Source organism: Schistocerca nitens, chromosome 2 (assembly GCF_023898315.1).
Source record: "Schistocerca nitens isolate TAMUIC-IGC-003100 chromosome 2, iqSchNite1.1, whole genome shotgun sequence".
In the NCBI taxonomy this organism is placed as follows: Eukaryota; Metazoa; Arthropoda; class Insecta; order Orthoptera; family Acrididae; genus Schistocerca; species Schistocerca nitens.
Window position 1 is genome coordinate 843,627,537 of NC_064615.1, and position 12,596 is coordinate 843,640,132.

Here is a 12,596-nt window from a genome sequence, read left to right on the forward strand (position 1 = left end):
GGTCTACTTCTAAGTCATTTCACACTGTAAGATTGATCCGGGTCTCGATCTGGGGAGTTTTTCAGCGTTGCCCTAACTCCGTTTGTGTTGCAGGATGTGCTTCACGGAATAAACAGCTCCTGCTATTCGTGATGCCGGCGTGTTAATTTAAGTCAAAAAATGTTCAAATGTGTGTGAAATCTTACGGGAATTAACTGCTAAGGTCTGTAAGTAGGCTGTTTAGGTTTTTATGTTGGTAACGCCATGTAGGGCTCTATGTGAAAATCACTGACTGTGCTGTGTGCAGTCTGTGGCTGGTTTGCATTGTTGAAATAGTCGCCATTGTAGTGTTGGGCAGTTGGATGTGAACAGCGCATAGTGTTGCGTAGTTCGAGGTGAGCCGCCAGCAGTGGTGGATGTGGGAAGAGAGATGGCGGAGTTTTGAGAGCGGATGATCTGGACGTGTGTCCATCAGAGAGAGTAAATTTGTAATACTGGATATCATGAACTGATATATATATATTATGACTTTTGAACACTATTAAGGTAAATACATTGTTTGCTCCCTATCAAAATCTTTCATTTGCTATGCCTATCAGTAGTTAGTGCCTTCAGTAGTTAGAATCTTTTATTCAGCTGGCAGTATTGGTGCACGCTGTATTGCAGTTGTTTGAGTAACGAAGATTTTTGTGAGGTAAGTGATTCATGAAAGGTATAGGTTATTGTTAGTTAGGGCCATTCTTTTGTAGAGATTATTGAAAGTTAGATTGCGTTGCACTAAAAAATATTGTGTGTCAGTTTAAGCACAGTCATTTATAATTTTTCTAAGGGGACGTTTCAGGTTATCGGTCCTAAGCTTACACACTACTTAACCTAAATTATCCTAAGGACAAGCACACACCCATGCCTGAGGGATAACTCAAACCTCCGCCGGGACCAGCCGCACAGTCCATGACTGCAGCGCCTTAGACCGCTTTTTTGTTTTTTATTTTATTTTTTTATTTTTTGGTTTTTTTTTTAATTTTTATTGCTCTACCAACTTTTGTTTCTTTTCTTTTTAGTTTTTTACTTTTTTTTCAGCAGTTGCCTGGTTCCGGACCCTTTTTTTTGCGGGCTAGTGCTCTACCAACTTTCCTTTCTTTTACTTTTTTTAAGTTGCAGGTAAGGAGAAAGCAAATAAACACCTCTTGTGTATGAAAATAAAAGACGACGTTCTTCATAAAATACCACAATATCCTTTGAAGACGTAAAACATAAAAGGTAGGTATATTGCCGCAACGCCCTTCTTTTTTTTATCTTTATTTTTTATTTTTATTTTTATTGTTAACATAAATGAGTATAGAGTCTCACTATCAGCAGCAAACCCAATTTTTTTAATGTTTTTTTTTGGGGTGGGGGCACAGGATAAAGAAAACAAATAGGCTGCGGAGAGAGCTATGCATGAAAAGTGTAAACATGTGTAAGGAAAAAAAAACTTAGAAGAGGAGGAGAAAAGAGAAGTGAAATAAAACAGGAATACTTTCCGCACCATGCTCCACTTTGGCGCGCCATCAGAACAAAATGCATTCTATCATTGACCATTAAAGAGGAACGTGGGATCGTCCAGTCTTGGCTGGCACGGTTCGTTGAGATTCCAGCTTTGAGGCGGGTTGGTGAAAATACTCTGTAAATAGTTCGCGAAAGTGGCCCGATAGTGTCGATGTCGGTGAAGGGTGTGGTGATGTATTTGGAGGCGTGTCCAAAAGACCGCCGGATCGACGATGTCGTCCCGGAAGAGGTAGTTGACAGCCATGCCACTGATCCATGTGATGGCGTGCCACTTAGCCGATGGAAAGTAGGTCGTGTCGGGATATATCATCATGGTAGGAGGTACGTGATGTGGTGGTACTCGGAGGTAGAAAGCCACAATCTTCTGTACGAGGGTCCAGACGGCTGCTGCCGGCCCACACTCAAAACGATGTAAATCTCTATCTTCGACAATCCACTTGAGGCACAGGGGTGAGTCCACCAGTGCGATGCCATGCAGTTTCTGTCTTGTAGTATACTTGCCGTTGACGAGAAGGTACCACATAGAGGTAGTGTCAGTGGTGTGATATGGCTGGTGGATCGTTTTCCAAACTCTAGGCCATGAAACCTGGGGGTGACGTGTTTCGACGGGGTTGCGAGGTGGAGACTTTCGGAGAAGGCAATAAATGTCGCGGGTGGTCGTCTTCCTAGTCCTGGGGAGCTCTGTGCATATGTAGCTGTACTCCAAAAAGAAACGGCCGATATGTGACATCGGAGGTGGGATGTGTGCCAGAGACGTCGGTGGGCGTCTCGAAACAGGTGCGAGCTCGGTGGTCAACATTCCAGTAAAACTAGCATTTTGGATTTTCCATAACCGGAGCATAGTATTGGTGTAAAGTGCCGTAGTCTTGGCTCTCACATTAACCAGATCGAGGCCACCGTCCCGCTTCGGTAAGGTGAGAGCTTCATACTGGACTTTGAAGATGTGTCCAGAACAAATACATAAAATAGCCGAAAGCCGCCTGTAACCTGGCCGCCATTGTCGCAATGATGGGCAGAATATGCGCTATATGGGGTATCCGGGCTGCCAGATGGGTATTGACGAATGTGACTCTCTGGCACATATTCAGCGGGCGTAGTATGTGATTTTGTATGTTGGCCCGGATGCGTTGCAGTAGTGCCCGAAAATTGATCGCCGAGGTGCGGCGAATGTCTCGCGTGTACACCAATCCGAGACAACGAAGGGTGTCCACCAGTTGAAATGGGACTACGCTGTCTGCGAGAAGGCCGCGGCCGATCTTCATGGCGCATGATTTTGCCACGTTCATAGCGCTCCCTGCCCCTGCACTGTAACGGGTAATCCACTGCATCGCAGCTTGTACGTCGGCCGCTGAACGTACGACGAGGGCCAAATCGTCCGCGTAAGCTCGGCAGCAGAACATATGATCCCGGAGCGGAATACCTGTCAAACGTCGCCGTAATCCGCAAATGAGTGGTTCCATCGCAATGGCATAAAGCACCGCAGACAAAGGGCAACCCTGCCGTACTGAGCGTTCAATCCGTATAGGTTCTGTAAGTCTGCCGTTGACGAGAAGTCTGGACGTTGCTACACGAAGGAGCCGCATAATCACTTGCGTGAACGTCGCGGGAATTGCCATGCGGTCCATCACTGCATTGAGGAATGCATGATTGACGCGGTCAAACGCTTGTTTGAAGTCGGTGGTATTAAAGCGCCTCGCAGTCGCGAGTGTGTTTCCACAGCTATCACATCTCGATATTCACTGAGGGCTGTCTGTATATTACGATCGCCGCCTATGGATGTTTGTTCGTGGGAAACAATGTCTCGTAAGACATGTTTGAGTCGCGCTGCTAGAAGGCGTGTGAAAAATCTTGAAGTCGGAATTGAGTAACGTGATCGGCCGATAACTGTCGAGTCGTGTTCCTCCTGCTGGTTTCGGGACTGGTACAAGTAAGCCTTCCATGAACATTGGTGGCGGGTTCGCCGAGCCGGACAAAAGTTCCCAGTACATGTCCCTCCATCGTGGCAACATCAAATCTTGGAAGGTTCTGTAAAATTCGAGAGGTAAACCATCCGGGCCGAGAGATCGATTCAGAGACCCTTTGGCTACAGCGTCTTGGACGTCGTCGGTGGTCACTTCAGAAGTTAGGAGGGTTGCAACTGCTGCGTTTAGAGTACCAAGTGTCTCCTGGGCAACCTCAGCAATGGCCTCTCCACCGGCAGGTACTTCTTGATAGAGAAGTCTATAGTGCGTTGTGAATGCATCCGCAATGTTAGCTTGCGAAGTCAGTCGCCGTCCATCAGGTAGGTCTAAAGTTGTCATTAAATCCTGTCGGTGTCGACGAACATTTTGAACAATATGATGCATAGAAGGTTCTTCACCGTTAATCCTATCTTGGCTGCGTGCTCGTACAATGGCTCCCTCTAGACGGCATCTGGTCAAGGTTAAAATCTTTGCCTCGATGCGTTGAGCTTCTTTTAGACGATCCGGGGATGGAGGATGATCCATGAGTTCACGTAGAGCGCTATAGTAGAAATCAGTTGTGTGGTGATTCCACCTGGCTTTGGCTCTGCCATAGTGTATCAATGTGCGTCGGATGGCCGGTTTGGCGCACAGCAACCACCACTGCAGTGTGGTCTCGTAACACATCCTGCGTTGAACACAGGTGTGCCATGTGGCGGTGACCTGTTGTCGACATTCAGGGTCCCGCAGTAGCGTGACATTGAGTTTCCAAGGTCCTGCACTGCGCCGTATAGATTGTCGACGTAGGTTAATGGTACAGATGTAGATGTCATGATCCGAAAAGGCAGACGGCCAACGTTCCGCGTCGAGGAGAACTGATTTTAGAGCGTCAGAGATGTATATTCTACCAAGTCGGCTGGCGGAGTGGCTCGTGATGTGTGTATACCCCGGGCGGTCGCCGGGTACCACTCGCCAAGTGTCGAGGAGACGAAGGCGGCGGACGAGGAAGCGAAGTTCCGGACATGTGGTGAAATGGGGGTGCTGGTCTGTGCGCTCGAGAACACAGTTGAAATCGAATTTTACAGTACAGGTGGGCTTTGAACTCAGGACCCTCCATGCAACAGTCTAGTATCACAATCACTTTACTACGGCGACTGTAACCGCCCGGCTAATCCTGCGCGGCTGTTAATTTAAGTAAAGGCTCCAATACGATGTTAACATCATTTGTCACTTGAATGTGTTGTAGGATTCGAAATTTAGAAACATTTTCCTCCACCACTACAGCTTGCAAGCAATTACCAGATTGATGACACTGCCCAAAATGGTCAGCGGAAGGTAATAACGGTATTCTGATTATTTTGTAAATGGGTCTGAGGAGACATCCAACGTGGACCCTCAGTCACGAAAACCAGTCCCTCTGAGTGGAAAGAGTCATTGATCTGTTGTTAACAGACTGGTCTGCTTTTTCGAGCTTCACCACATCTATTAGTATGGGCCTGTTAACGCAGCAGAAGCATACTGATGAGTAAAAATTGCAGTCATGAATTGCAAAAGCGGCGACAGTTGCACTTTCCGTACGGCAGCAGGCAAAGAGCGGACGGTGTGCTTAACATCTGCTGCACTTTGTAAAGATTCAGCATTCGTTTCCCGCCAGGACAAAGAAAAGACCACCTCTGTAATTACAGAGATCGACAATTAACGACACCTGCGCGGCTTCGCGAGTGAGAACGATGAGCTCAACCGGCGCGCAGATGCTGCCTTATTACCTTCCAGAAATGGAATCGAAAAAGTGCGTGCCATTATTTATGACGACACCGGACCGATGCATCTGCCCCCCCCCCCCCCCCTGGCTTCGTCAGGAGCGTTAATTATAAAGGAATGTATCATTTACGCAGCCGTTGGAGTGACAGGTAATGGCCATTAATTTCGCAAAACCTGCTGTCTAGGTGTAGCTGGTTCGTGTCTGCCCTTCTCAGAGTGAAGCGACGTCAAATGTGAAACATTCAGAAACAGGATTCGGCTTCATGAATGAAATCCACATAGCGTCTAGATCAAACTGAATATCATTTTTTTGTTTATCGATTTATTTCGAGAGCCTGTATCCGTCCGCCTTCTTCTGTGCAGGCTACTACGATTTCTTATAGCTAGTACGAATCGTCTGAATTCTCCTTTTTCCATATACTGGAACGTGTATCTCTTTTGAGATTACAACTATGGTACAGCTAATGTGAGTGAATTATCAATGCTGTTTAATTCTTCGGTACGTGATGTCATTCTACGTCTACATACATACGCCGCAAGCCACAGTACAGTGCATAGCGGAGGGTACTACGTACCACTACTACACTACCAGTCATTTATTTTCCTGTTCCAGTCGCAAATAGGGAGAGGGAAAAACGGCCGTCTATGAAGTCTCAACACGAGACCAAGTTTCTCCCATCTTATCCTCATGCGCCTTACGAGAAATGTACGTTATCGGAACTAGAATCGATCTGCAGTTGGCCTCAAACGCCGGTTTTCTAAATATTCGGAATAGTGCCTTGCGGAAAGAGCGTCATCTTCCCTCCAGGCATTTCTATTTGAGTTCACGAAGCGTTTACATAATACTTGCGTGCTAATCGAATCTACCGCTTACAAATCTAGTTGCACGTTTCTGAAATGTGTCGATGTCTTCTTTTAATCGGATCTGGTAGGTCGAGCAGTAGTCATATCTCGCACTAGCGTTCTATACGCCGTCTGCTTTACAAATAAGCTACGATTTCCTAAAATTCTCCCAATAAAACTAAGCCGAGAATTCGCCTTCGCGACTACCGTCCTTACATGCTGATTCCGTTTCATATCGCTTAACAACGATAGGCCTGGAAATTTAATCGATGTGAGTGTGTCAAGCAGCACATTACTAATGCTGAATTCGAACATTACAGGACTGTTTTTCCTACTTATCCACATTAACTTCCATTTTTCTAAATTTAGACCGAACTGCTATTCATCACAACTAGAAATTCTGTCTAAATCACTCACTTTGTTTGTCTCCTTCTCTCTGAACGTCTGAACTTCTTTTCCTTTTTCTTCGCCTTATCTACTTGGATAGTTATTGCAAGCAGCCGTATTAAAGAGTGTTTAACTTCGTCTTTTGCCGGAATTGGAACCTTACTTTCACGTAGGTGCATAGAAATAGCCACGGGTTTTAAAACATTCAGTTAAGTCTCATTTTATAGATTACTTTCTAAATTTCTGTTCAGTGAATCATTAATGCAACTGCGAGTTGGAATAGTGGTAAGACAATGGAAATCTATTCGGGAGGACAGAGGTTCAAATCTCGACATTTAGGTTTGCATCGCTTAAGTCAAATGTCGGGCAGTTGGTTTGAAAAGAGCACCGTCGATCTCCTTTCCTTCTAACGTAGCTCCTCATTTATTGGAACTTTCTCGCTGCAAAAACGTCCGAAAAGTGCGCTGACCTAAAAGGAAGAGAGCTGTCGAAAAATAAGCATCTAAAGGTCTCTCGCTGCAGGCAGAAAAATTTTCTCTTTGCCAATGTACTGAAAATGATGGTGTAGTGGGAGGACACTAGACTCGTATTCGGGAGGACGACGGTTCAAATGCCCGCCGTGCCATTGGTATTTAGGTTTTCGTGATTTGCCTAAATCGCTTCAGAAAATTCTGCGCTGATTCCACAGAAAGGACACTGCTGACTTGCTTCGCACATTCTCGCTTATACTCTAATGAGCTCGTCATCGGCGAGAGGTTAAACCTGATGTCGAGTTTTTTTTTTTCTTTTTTCTTTGTCCACCTACCCAACAGGCTGGTTAACAAAGGACGTCGCTTCGTTGATCTTACGACTAGAAGCTGATCAGCCATAGAAATATTGTACACAACGATTGCGTTGTACGCCGGGCTGAACACCCAGTAATATATACCAGAGGAAACTTCAGAATTCACTCATGAGGGGTAGTGATGACCCTTAATTATCACATAGTGTAAAAAATTACGTAATTAATACCATCTTTATTCGTACGTACATGACTATAGAACTTCTGGATACTAGTGGGAAACAAAAAAAAAAGGCGAAGCCCGTTATTAGGGGATAGTGGATATGTGGAAATGTCACAGATGTGCGAGCCGATGTAGATGACTTCTTCAGCCGTCTCGAATGCCCCGAAGTTTCTACCGTCGACACTAATTACTACACGATAATGAGTACGGTAATGAGCAATGCGTCAGCGGGCTCCGCCATTTTGTTTTGACTGCTCTAAGGGCGTGAAACGGTATTGTAACTCAGAGATTTCAGTGCGTACCAAGATGATAATTAAAACTTTAACCTCGTATTATCGAGTATTTTAGGATCACTTTGAAAGGGTACAGTACCGCCCGACATTGAAAATAGGTACAACATACTTCATTATTTTTGTCAGAGCAAAACATTTTTTTGTAAAATAACTCAATTTCAATTAATACAGCGAAGCTGGATACCAGTGTGGGAAAGAATGACAATTTATTTATTTAATTGATCACATGTGCACTCCCACAAAATAAATCCCTACATCCAGTTTGGTGAGATCTGTGAAATGAATGAATGTATGGTCGTCTGCTAACCGCAGATAGTGAATGTGAATATATGATCATCTTTGAGACGATCATTTGGCCACCTTTGGTGGGACCAAAGAGATGAAATTTACCTGAGCTTTGAGCGCCTGAAATGTGGCTGACCAATACGGTAGCAAGGTGCTCCCCCACTTCGGCAGAGGTGCGAGAGGACCTGAAGAACGGCCATGTTTGAGGACTCTGCCGCTGGATCTTGTGCTGTTAAGACCTGTCTTAGTTGTGCTCCGTAAAGACAAAAGAGTGGCGACATGGTATGCATGTGGAATATTTAAGAGTAGTTTGAAATAATAATTTCTGTATTTCAGGAACTTTTGTGGGGAGAATTAAATGTCAGGCAGGTAATACTAATGGGATCGTAGTAATCTTCAGAAGTGACCAACGGTCACAATGAAACCACGTGTAGCAATAAGTTGAAATACTTCCGTGTGCTTAAGTTAAGCTGAATTACTAGCGTGTGTACTATAAGTTGAAATATTTAAGAAATAGCGTGTGCAGGACTTGAAATTAGAGGCGAGTACTTCCACGTGGTGAGTACTGTGTGAGTCTCAATCTGTGTATGAGACAAAGGATAAAGAGAAGTACTCGTCCATGGTATCAGTTGAGGACTCATGTGTGTGATGAATATGTTCTTAATATTACTTTGCGTGATATGTTTCCGTGTGACGCTTGATTCAAACTATAATACTCTGAGAGAGAAGCAAGGTGACTCAGCCGTCTATCCAGCAACGCCACTTGGCTTGCATTGCACAGGAAGATGTGCATATATCTCCAGAGTTCATAGTAGGAAAGTAGAATTACGAAGTGGGGCAGTATCGTGTGAAACTGGGATAAATATCAATTGAAATGGGAAAGCTGAAAGTGATAATGTTGTGACTATTCCCCGTGTTGTATTTCATGTTGTAGTGTGGTGTATGTCATGTAATTTAAGTATGTGTGGTTTGCATGGGAGAGTAGCAAGGTAGTTTCAGAGGTAGTGGGTTATGCGTGTTCCTTTTGTACTGCTCGGTCTGGAGGAAAGTTTCGTGATAATGATTGTGAGAGTCGAAGTGTGAGAAATAATAAAAGATCCACCATCCTATCCAGAAAGTGCACTGTAGCGTTAAATAATTACGAGACCATAAGATAGAGAATCACCAATGTAAAGCCATGCCCACTGGGCGGAATTTCTCATGTGTTATTGTTGTAGGTTATAGAATTTGTGTGTTTAGGTTATAGAATTTATCGGAATAAATAAGATAGTGAAAAGAAAAAGATTGGTGGCCTTTTGCTTCGAATTGTATGTTGTCATGATATCCAGAATTTATAATGTGTGCGCCACTCATATTCAGTGCGATGGCCACATGTTGATAAAAGCCGTTAAATAAAAAAAAAAATGTGGTATAGCCAGTGCGTAGTGAACAGTCAGAGTTCTGTAAATTACTGATAGTCAGATGTGCGTTTCCGTTGCGTATTATTCATACAGGAGGATAATTTGTAACTTAATTGTGAGTACGAGAGTTCACGTTACTCGATAAATAAGAATGAATCCACTCGCTTGGCAGACCACTCATCTTGCAGGCCTGACTGCTTGATGCCACAGTATGAGCAAGGCATGTGGGTGCCTCTTATAATTTAGACCCTGCCAGGATATTCTGGTGTTAGGGTTTGCTGTTAAGATTTTTTTTTATGGAATGTATTGTGATAGTGCTGAGAAGTAATTTTTTTTTGTTCGTAATTTCTTTCTGGATTGGTGAGGATCTTTTATTTTTTTTTATGTAATCGCTTTCAACGTCATCCAAGGCTGGAAGATCGTTGTATAAATTTTTTTTGCGTAATGTCCGTAGTAACTAGGTCGCAGTCGAAAAGTGTAGTCACCATGGAGAATAGTAATTCTGGGGTTTACGTAGCAGTGCAGCAGGAAGTAGGTGTCGACCTTGGGTTAATGAGCGAGAACGGCAAACACTCGGAAGGGGCTGAATTGTTCAGCAGACCGCGGCTAGGTGATCCTTTAAGCGGCTGGCTTTGTCCACAATCGGGGGCTTTTTCCGACGACTTGGGCAATCCGGGACTAGGCCAGGTATGCAGTGAAAGTGCAGCTACCCTTAGCGAAGCTACAGTTTCACAGGCGAACGAGGTGAGCATGTCGAAAGTAGCAAATGACAATGTGCTAGTGCAGTTTTTACAGAGGATGGATAGAGATAATAAGGAAAGATTGGAAGCGATGGATAAAGATAGTAAGGAAAGATTGGAAGCGATGGATAAAAATAATAAGGAAAGATTGGAAGCAATGGATAAGGGAAATAAACAGGCAATGAGGAAGCTACACACAGTTATCGATGAGCGTCTGTCCGCAGTTGATAATCGGTTAGATAAGGGGGAGAAGAATCTGGGTGCATTGAAACAAGTATGTGACGCTGTGAAAGAAAAAGCCAATAATTTGGAGGTACGAATAATTGCAATAGAGAGTGATATTACAGAACGTAGGGACGTGTTGCCGGATGAGCGAATCAAAGAGTTAGTGGAGGTCTTACTTGCAGATAAACAAAGGGAATTAGACAGCGTGGAAGCTCAAGTCACGCGGAAGGAAGCGGCGCTAAATAAACACAGGGATGAAGTTGCGGAGGTAGTGGTCAGAATGAATACGATTACCGCAGATGTAGAAAAGATCAGGATAAGAGGCGAAACAGGCTCTGACAGTACGCAACGAGAGATTTATGCCGACCAGGAGGAGATACAATCACTGTTACAGTTTAAAGAGTCACAATTAGAAACAAATAGGAAACATAGGGAAGAACTAGCACAGTTGCAATTAGCGTGCAGAAGCGAAGGTGAAACACCACTAGGTAGATTGCAGAGGGAGAGTGAGATAAATTCAAAAAACGAAAATAGGCAGAAAGAGGAAGACGAACTCAGAGAGTTAGAAGAACGGTTGTGTCGGATAAAACAGGTGGCAAACCCAACTGGGTATAGTCCAAGGCTGTCTCAATTTCAAGATTCATTACCTTCATCGTGGGGACCGCTCCTCAAAATGAAGTTTGTGTGTAATCATTTGAGGGACGAGGCTAGAGCGAAAATGCAGGAAGTTATTAAAGACTAGTAGCTACAAGATATTTTGTGACAAGTTTTTCAATGAATTCTGGTCGAAAAGTAAGCAGGACCAGGTTAATCAAAGCATATTGATGATGCCAAATTGTAACGAAGGTGGTATAAGAGATCCTGTGGCGTGCTATCAGGAAATGCTGAGACGAAATAGGTATTTGGATGTGCCATACGAACCTGGGGAGCTCTTTAGGATCTGTATAACGAAGTTGCCAGTGAAATTGTGCAGAGATATAGTGATAGCAGGCAGAGGCTTAGACGATTCCGCATCATTTCAGCACTTGTTACAGGAACTGTGTAATGAGAACAACATTGTGAACGGCGACACGACTCATAGGTCAGACAGAGTCGAGGATAGGAACGGCAGAAACTATCAGAATGACAGGAGAGCATGGAATCCTGGCATTTCTTTCTTGTCGTAATAGATTGATGGATAGGAGAAACGAATCCAATATATCAGCCCTTAGCATGTTGCCTTAAAACACTTACCGCTGGCACTGAAAATTGTCTATGTAGCAGACATACTCTACTGATATGTAGGAGTGCAAATACCGTACTTCTGATCACAGAATAAAACACCAGTACTGGAATCTGTTAGGCTGGTCTCTCAGAGCAAAATTTGCAAATTTTGATTTGGAACACTAAAGTAAAAGGACTGTTTCCTCAAAAAAAAAAAACAGTTTCTAAAAATGTTATGTAATAGTGCCAATGAGTCCAGTTTAATTAGTGCGATTTGACTATTGCAGGTACTTAACGCGTAATGTAAAAAGTCAACATTGTGATCGAAGTTTTTAGATTAGCTGCCATCTGATCGGTAGTATGTCATTGTCATAGTGACTGTTATAATGAGATGCTGCATATGGTTGTTTGGAATCTGGTGTTAGGGAAAGAGGCCACTAGTTTCTAACACTTGGGCCGTCCCATTTCTCCCAGCTTGTATATTCTCTGCACACATTTAATTTTCATGTAAGCTCAGATTCCTAACTAGCAAAATCTTTACTGTGTATAGTGGACCATTCAGAGTGAGGCGGATTGTCCATGAAAATGCTGACGATCAAAGGAAAACAATCTCGTGGGCTTCATCACACTTCTAACATCAAATTATGGAAAAGTTAAGGATAGATCGCAAGTAGGCAATTTATGGTAGATAGTCAGTGTATTTATTTGTGGTGTGTAACGTTGTGCAGGGTCAAATCGAACATAACAATTTTCAGGCGGGATGTCAGGAAGTATGACGGAATAGACTGGTCAAATGCGTTATGAACAGGAGTCGACAGAGTGGTGTATGTACGTATTTTTGGTCATATGAATAAGGATCAAGCAGAAACGACGTGATGATTAATGAGTGGATAAAGATGGTAGATAGTGAGAGAAGCGACGTGATAAATAGTAGTTCATAAAGGTGATATTTAAGGAGAGAAGCGACGTGAAGCAGTGTGATTAATAA